Genomic DNA, 8,162 nt, shown 5'->3' with positions numbered 1-8,162 from the left:
CCAGAGCTGGCTATGGTCCGAATAGTGTAGAGGTTGAGGCGTCACTCTTTGATGCTCAGGAGACGACCAGCCTCCACCCAACTCCCACTCTGGGGGACTCACTCTTCCTCTCAACTGCCATGAAAGCCCCCCCCCCCCCCCACCTGGGTTCTCTGCACTCTACCTCCAGGACACCTGGGGTAGATGATGTATTTACTGGGGTTGGGCTTTCTCTAAAGACAAGAGAAAGGTTGATCTTGCAAACACTCCTATGACAGGAAAAACAAAGTGATTAGCTGCCTTCTCAAAAAAAAAAAAAAGGAGGGGCACCGAAAGCATGAAACAGATGAGTATCTCGCTAAATAGTCTACCACACTGCTTTGCATTCACCTACCACAAAACCACATCAGTGAACAGCGGAAAGCATATCATAATTTCAGTTTTCTTAGCTGCACTTAGATTCTATCTACTTACAGAAGCATGAGAGAGGAAGGAGGCACCCCTCTGAACTACTTAGGCTAAGAAACAGAGTTGGTTCTAACCCCAGCAGTAAGAATAGCAACTCACATTGTGCATCAGGCATGGTTCTTAGTGTTTTACATGTATTATCTCTTAATCCTCACAGTGACATTAGGCAGTAAGCTCTGTGTATCCAAATCCTTTATTTAAAGCCCTTGGCACAAGCTGTTCCTGAACCCAGAATTTTTTGGACTTTACAAGGTAATAAGGTGCATGTAATTTACAAAACATAATTTCCCCAAGAGGCTCCAAAACAGATCTCATACAAACTAAATAAGGTGCCTTCAATGAAACAATCATATCAAGTGGTGCAAATATAGACAGTAACTTTACATTAGTTTGGGTCAGTTTTGCCACCAAAAGAACTGGGGAAGGCATTGAATTCTGAGATCTTTGGAATTTAGGATCTGTGTTAGAGGCCCCATTTTACAGATAAAGAGAATGAAGCACAGCAAGATTAGGTAGCTTGTCCAGGGTCACACAACTATGATGTGGTGGGAATGCTCAGTGTTTCTGAAACAAGTGGTTCTGATCAGTTTTCCTACCACAAACTCATCCACTCCCAACCTTCGCACTCCACAACTAGGGACAGTCTTGTGTATAACACCGACCCCCACCAGCCATTCCCCACCCATCCCATCTCCTCCCTGCCCCTCTAATGAGTATTAGATTCTCTGATACTCATTTTCTCTCTCCTTGGTGGTTTAGTTGCCAAGTTGTGTGGACTTTTTGGGAGCCCATGGACAGTAGCCCACCAGGCTCCTTTTGTCCATGGATTTTCCTGGCAAGAATACTGGAGTGGGTTGCCATTTCCTTCTCCAAGGGATCTTCCTCACCCAGGGATCAAACCTGGGATTCCTGCATTGCAGATGGATTCTATTTAAAATAATGGAAGTAAGGCAGCAGAGTTGACTTGCCCCTAACAAGCCCAGGAGGGACTGTCTGGAACTGGGTGTGGGGCAGGCCCTGATTTGCTTGTCCTCTCTACCTTGAGTGGGCTTCTCTGGTAGCTCAGAGGGTAAAGCATCTGCCTGCAATGTGGGAGACTGGGTTCAATCCCTGGGTCAGAAAGATCCCCTGGAGACGGGAATGGCAACCCACTCTAGTATTCTTGCCTGGAGAATCCCATGTACGGAGGGGCCTGGTAGGCTACAGTCCACATGGTCTCAAAGAGTCTGACACGACGGAGCGACTTTACTTTCTTTCTACCTTGAGCAGGAGGTTAAATCTCAGGATGGTGTTAAGGGCCGGGTAAGAAGAGCTGGCCTGGAGCAGGCCGTCTAAATAGAGGAGTTGAATCTCTAAATAGAGGAGTTGAATCCTTCAGGATACCAGGAGAGGGCGCGTTTCCCTTTTTTCTATTTGGATTAGGGTTGTGTGTAGGGGTTTTTTTGTCTGGGTTTTTTTTTTTTTCGTTTCTAACCAGAGAGCAGCTTCGATGTGCATCAATGTGCTTGGTATCCCGCTGATTTAAGCGGCGTCAGCCACTTCATTCATAAATTAAGTTCTCTCTTGTGATGTCCTTCTTGGTCTTCGGCACAAACCTGCCCCTAGGCCCTCTCTCCCTTAATTTTTGTTTTCTTATCTTACACCGGGGGCCTATTACCGGGAGAACCGGCCGCACTGGCTTGGCCCAGACCCTGACCTTGGGATCAGACGCCTGTGTCTGCGCCCTTGCTAATCCCTTCTTGCAGTGTTTAGTTTGCAAACCAGGGCGGCTCTCCCTCTTTCTGTGTCTTGTTTCCTCCCATTTCACTCTGTCGTGTCCAGAGGCATCCACCCTCCTCTAGTTCAGTAAATCAGTACCACTGCTTTTCAGATACAATCCAGGTTAATCCAGGAATCCCACCTGTCTGGAGCATTTGAAGCCTCTGTGTGTCAACGGTTGGCCTGTTCCCCGGCAACAAAAGCCTCAGAAAAATCCTGCTGGCTCTGTGTTTTTAATTAAAAGTCTGTTTCAAGGGCAAAACCGGGTGGAAAGCAGTGCGTGCTCAATTAACTGTATCTAAATGTAAGCCCTTTAACAAGAGACTGAGGGTTCATCTCCCTCTTTCTGTGGGATGCAGCGACCCCCTGTGGCTCGACTTCTAAAAGGACTTTCTTCGACGACGACCGATTGCTCACACTTCATTTACTTAACAGTTTGCTTTAATTAACCCCGTCCTTCACGGCCGTCACACTAACACCTTGGCGCAGTCCGCATTAACCCGGCTCGGGGCCTTGACCACCGGCTGATGGAGGAAAAAGGAGGGGCGGAGCGCTGGGGCGGGGCCTACGGGGTTGGCCTACCGAAGGGCGGGGCCTGAGGGGCAGGGCCTGAGGGGCGGGGCCTGGGAAATTCCCGGGTGGAGATGAGTAGGCTGGCGCGGCGGTCAGCTGAGCAGCGCTGGGCGGGGTCGCGAGGCCGCAAATCAACCTAAAGCTCCCCAACCCCCGCCGCTGCCCCGGCGGGTCTCCTGCTTGGCGTCTGCCTCTGGGTCCGGAGCCCTCTCCCAGCGGGCATCATGCCGAGGAAGCAGTGACCCGAGGGAGGCCGCAGCCCGGGCGCCGGTGAGCTAGGGCGGGGGGCGGGCAGGGTCTCCCTTTCCGCCCTGGAAGCTGTTCCGAAGCCCCCTACCCTGCGACCCGGAGCCGGTAGGGACATGGGTGGCGAGGGGTGGGGCGTCTCCTCCAGTGGGACGGCGGCGCTTGCTAGGAGGGTTTCCAGGCCCTGGCGATCTTGACCTGGTGCCAAAGGGCAGCAGGGGCGTCCATCCCAAAGTGCCCTTCCCCCTTTTTTACCCACCAGGCTGGCCGCAGGTGACTTCCTCTGTAGGTCATGAAGGTGGTTTAAGGGTGACACGCTTCCGCAGATTGGGGATGATTATACAGCCGGTTCTTCATTATAAGAGAAGGGGTTAAGGACACACCTTCGAGAGACGTAAAATCTAGCTCCACGAGAAGACCCAGTACACTGAAGAGCCAGTGGCCGCTCTCTAAGGTGATGGGATTACTGAACAGCTGAAAGGAATCTTCATAAACCGTTGTGTCTGGGGGGGGCTTGTGTGTGTGTTTGTGTAGGTATAGATACGTACGTAGAGAATATGAATATTTGCTGAGGCGAGAACCTCAGAGGGGTTGTTTCTGTTGTGTAAGCAGTAGGCAGTAAGCATCACTAAGAGAAAATGTAACTCAGGTTCCAGCTAGGCTCCTTCCTCCTCCAGGAAAACTGTTGTTGGAAATTATGTGCCACAGAACTGCGTAAGGTTGAAGTGGGAAACCGAAACTTTGAACATCAAAAGCCTAGGATCGATCTGGTTAAGCAAGCGTCACTATTAGCAATGGGTTTCCGTGGTGGCTCCGTGGTAAAGAATCTCCTGCAATGCAGGAGATGCAGGTTTCTGGGGAAGGAAATGGTAACCCACTCCAGTATCCTTGCCTGGGAAATCCTAAACAATTATTAACAGAAGAACCTTTCATGCTTGCTCCTTGACTGAAGGAGAGAAGAGCAAGGGGGCCCTGGCCACCTCCCCCAACTCCAAGATAGGCCCAGTTTGGAAGGGACTGGCCAGGTGTAGTATTTTTTTTTTTCTTTTTTGGTAATTGACCACAAGTTGCATATTATGCTGTGGACTCTGACTAAACACCAAAAAAAACAAAACAAAACAAAACAAAATCAGACTGTATTTTTGAAAGGAACTGGTCATTGTTTTACCTTCCCATGCGATCCCCCACCTTAGGTAGAGGCACAGGTGTCTTCTCTTCTCCCAGCCTCACTCTTTCTGAATTTTATAAAGACTTGGAGTGTTTGGTATGTTCTTTGGAATTTATGGAATAGTAAATTCAAAGGAAAAGAGGGAAATTAAACTGTGTTTTGAAAATAAAATCTGTTTCACTCAGAAAAAAAATTAAGTTTTCTTTTTCATTTTGACATATGTATATATGGGTTGAGTGATGAAATATGTGTTATGAAATGACGCCCAGATACCTTTGTAGTGATGTTTTTAAAATAGTAATTTTCAAAATAAGTTTAGTTCAAGAATCTGGAAATGAGTGCCATTGAAAAACTGTAGGAAAAACTCGTAATACTAGTTATATTGGATTTGTTGCCTACTGAGCAGAAAGTGTTTTACTAGTGTAAGGCTTTTACCTCATAACTTGATAGTTTCATTTGATTTCAACAAATGTTTACTGAGAGCCTGCTCTCGGTGTGTCAGTCTCTAGGAACAATAAACACCTTGACTTAGGTTTGATGGGAAAGTTGACTGGCATGGGATAATATAGTACTTTGCATAAAAGAACCAAGCGACTGAAATACATAAAGCACTACTGGGTACTCAGAGGAAAGTGTAGGTCTTTTTACATAAGACAGCTATTTGAGCTGGACGTTAAACTGTCCAGTAGACGTTTGCCAGGGTAATAGCAAGTCTAGGCATCTCGAGGAAGGATAGAAAAGCAAAAGAAGGCCAGAAACTGTGAACTCTTTAATGTGCCCCAGGCATGAGTGGTGTTGGTGACAGGAGATGGTACTGGTGGGTAAGTGGGGGCCAGACTCTGAAAAGCCGTGTTTGTTTTGCTCGGGAGCTGGAGCTCTGTCTATATGGGAAGGGTAAAAGTAGGAGGATGCTCTTATGCTGGGGAAGAAACCATGGAGGTACTGGGGCTGCAATGGAAAGAGATGAGTCAGACAATGGAGGAAGCTATGTAAATTGATCAGCATCTATTTGTTGAACCCCCATATGTTTCTAGGAATGTTCTGGGTGCTAGAGACAGTGCAATGAACAGAATAGACAAAAGCCCTTTCCTCTATGGAAGACAACATTGCTGTAGGCCAGATAAGACAAGAGAACCTGACCTAAGCTGGTGGAGATTGAGAGGAAGTGGGAGTGACAGGACTGGGTGACCCTTTAGATTCGCGGGAAGAGGAAATAGGAGTCATCAAGTGTAGCTCCTGCCCTGGTAGATGAGGCTAAGTCTTTTTCCATTTTCTGTATGTCCAAAAGTCAGACTGCCATTTCTGGCATAAAAGGTAAGGCCTCTTTTGCCCCGTAATAGGATGTGTACTTTGAGTTCTTTTTCCAGGATTGTGAAGAATTTTGTTGGTGCAATCTTAGAATGTTACTCAATCCCCTTGAAAAGCCAAGCCAGAATCTGCCAATAGCCAACTATTCTCTACGGTCAGGAAATAGGTTTTCACTGTTTAAAACTAATTTTTGCGTGTGAGGGGTAAACCTGGGAGTACTTAGCAAATTCAGAGAATCAGCCACACCAGGGTAAGGGCATGGGTTTATTCTGTATTATTCTTGCTAGTCCAAAGTCCAGTGGGTGGAAGTCAGTATAAGGCAGATTTTTGTTGGATACAAAATGACTCTGGCAGTCACCAGCCATCCTGGAATAGAATGGGCAGTTGCCTGCTAAGGTCATGTGCCTATTTCTTCTGTCGTTGAAGTCATTCAAGCCTGGTCTATATGCCCATCTGCCATGGAAACCAGCAGGACATTCTTGCATCAAATAAGAAGTTGGGCAGGGTCATTTTTAAGACTGACTCAGGAATGCAATTCAAGCTCATGCCTACAAAGCCAAGTCACTGCTATAATTACTTGACCTCTGGAATTAAGAAGGATTATTATAATCAGGAATTCAAATAGCGAATCTGGCAATAAAATCTAGAGATTTTGCTTTTGATTTCCACCTTCCAGGTGGTTCCCATTCTTCCTCATTGGTGAAATCTTGACATATCCATGCTTAATTATTAATTCACCCTTCTGCCTAGAAATGATGCATTTCTGATTCAGATTGGTTGGGTTTTTATGAGAAATTCAGTTACTAAGCAGGCAGAACCTTGCAGTAAATGGCTTAGGTCCAGTTTCCATTACCTTTAAGGATGTTTGTGTGTAAGGATTTAAGGATTTAATCCTATCTGCATTTTCTCAATTGAAAATAGTTCAAGGGGATGCTAAACATTTAGAGAATTCAGCTTTCTCTACCTGGCATTCTACAAGTAGACATCACACATATACACTGTATTGTGACAGCTTCTAATGATGGCCCCTCAAATATTTAAAATCATAAAATGCACTTTGAGTCACCAAAAATCAATTAAATTGCTTTTAGCAAAAGTTTGGTTACAGTATTTATATGCTTATGTTTGGCATTTATGCTAACTTCTTATTGCTATGATGTTTAAATAACCAAATAATTTTTTTCTAGCAATGCTGCATAACAAAGAATTCACTATAATTGGGACAGGCATTTGTATTAGTGAGAGAGGGTAGCATGACCATGAGGGTACTGGGATATATGTGTAGAACAGTGGGAACTAGACCATGATCTTGATAGAACCTTAAAAATACTTTTTACAGCTCTTTTGAGCCAAAAGCAACCATAATGATCATCATTTGCTAGACAAGTCAGTAAACCATCACAGGAGGTCTTCTCAAGGTCACACATCTGGTTAGTGTCTTCCAGTTTATTTTTGTATTGTCTCCCTTATTATAACTCTGTTTTTTGTTTTGTTTTTTTTCCTCATGCTCTATTAAAACCTGGGCAACCAGAAAGTTGGTAAGCAGAACTGGTTTTAATTGTTATGGTTGTATCTCAAGTCTTGGTGGAGATATAACAAAAAGTCAAGGATGAAAAGTATCTAAAGGAACCGTACTTCTTCCCCTTCCCTTCCCTCCTCTCTCCTCCCTTCTGTTCATGCATCCCCTCCCCTCATCTTTCCCTCTGCTTTAGATACTTTTTTTTAATCTGTTAAATGTTTCCTTTTACTTTTGAAAAGTATAGTCTAATCCTTGAAAATTTGAGGAAATAAATATTGACAAGTGAATAAAACATGTTACAAGGATTTTGCCTTTGTCAGGTATTTAGAATTCTCTGCAAAATAGATAGGAGCACTTTTTATTTAGTAAAAACCCATTTTTATGAAATTTCAGCTCCAGCATAGTTCTGTGAAAAAGTGAGTTTTATGGAAAGCCAGAAACTGGCTTTTTCCAAATTATTATCATCCAAATTATTTTATGCAAAATAACCCAAATAATTTTATTGGGGAAAACAAAAGTAGTCTCTTCTGGTCACCTCATGCCAAGAAACAGCACACTTCGGCAGTGTACCTCTTTCTTAATAATCAGGATATGTAAAACACAGCTGCTTTCAAAAGACTTAGAATGCTTTATCCATGTTTAACACTTCATAGAATCGCCATCCTCATTAAAGAATTCCAAGGATGCCTTTCCTGTGCTGGCTGCTCTAGAGAAGTCAGCAGGCCGTCAGTGCCAGGGCCCGCTCTCCCCTCAGCAGTGGCACCGTCTCTAATCCTACAGGTATCTTGCACTGTCTCTAATCCTATAGGTGCCTTTAGACCGAGAGCAGATCAGTAGGCTCTCAGTTCTGGGAGGGCTCCAGAGAGCCCAGGAATTGCCTCCTGCCAGAGTGGGGAAGAAGCAGTGCTCTGCCCTCCGAGGGTTCGTTGCATTCACGTACGAGCACTAATAGCTGGTACTTTCCCCAGCTTCTCCCCTCACACATTGAGGAACTTAACAAAAACCATAACCAAAGTGTCCCTGGTAGTTTCTTAGAGAAACAGTCGTTTGTACTTGGCCCTCCTGCCAGCAGTGCCAGGTTCCTTTGGCACGTGTGGGAGCTATTTACAAGGATGTGGTTCTTGGGACACAGTGACAATGTAA

At 45.1% G+C, this 8,162-nt stretch overlaps 1 protein-coding gene across 10 annotated transcripts in view; it reads left to right on the top strand.

The window, feature by feature from the left end:
- The first annotated feature begins 2,939 nt into the window (after positions 1–2,939).
- OPTN (optineurin) overlaps positions 2,940–8,162 on the top strand; it is a 39,227-nt gene continuing 34,004 nt past the window's right edge. For 4 of the 10 annotated variants that reach the window (XM_086334342.1, XM_086334337.1, XM_086334341.1 and 1 more), the window contains exon 1: positions 2,940–3,048. The gene's annotated coding sequence lies outside the window, so the exon portion shown is untranslated. Of the gene's footprint in view, positions 3,133–3,286; positions 3,479–6,839; positions 6,931–8,162 lie in introns of all 10 variants that reach the window. The other 6 variants (XM_086334344.1, XM_086334339.1, XM_086334343.1 and 3 more) reach the window with 3 other exon arrangements.

Source organism: Bos grunniens, chromosome 13 (genome assembly GCF_055505025.1).
Source record: "Bos grunniens cultivar Pamir isolate PY7600 chromosome 13, Bosgru_T2T1.0, whole genome shotgun sequence".
NCBI lineage: Eukaryota > Metazoa > Chordata > Mammalia > Artiodactyla > Bovidae > Bos > Bos grunniens.
Note: the sequence above shows the minus strand (reverse complement) of the source record. Positions and strands in the feature narration are given on the sequence as shown.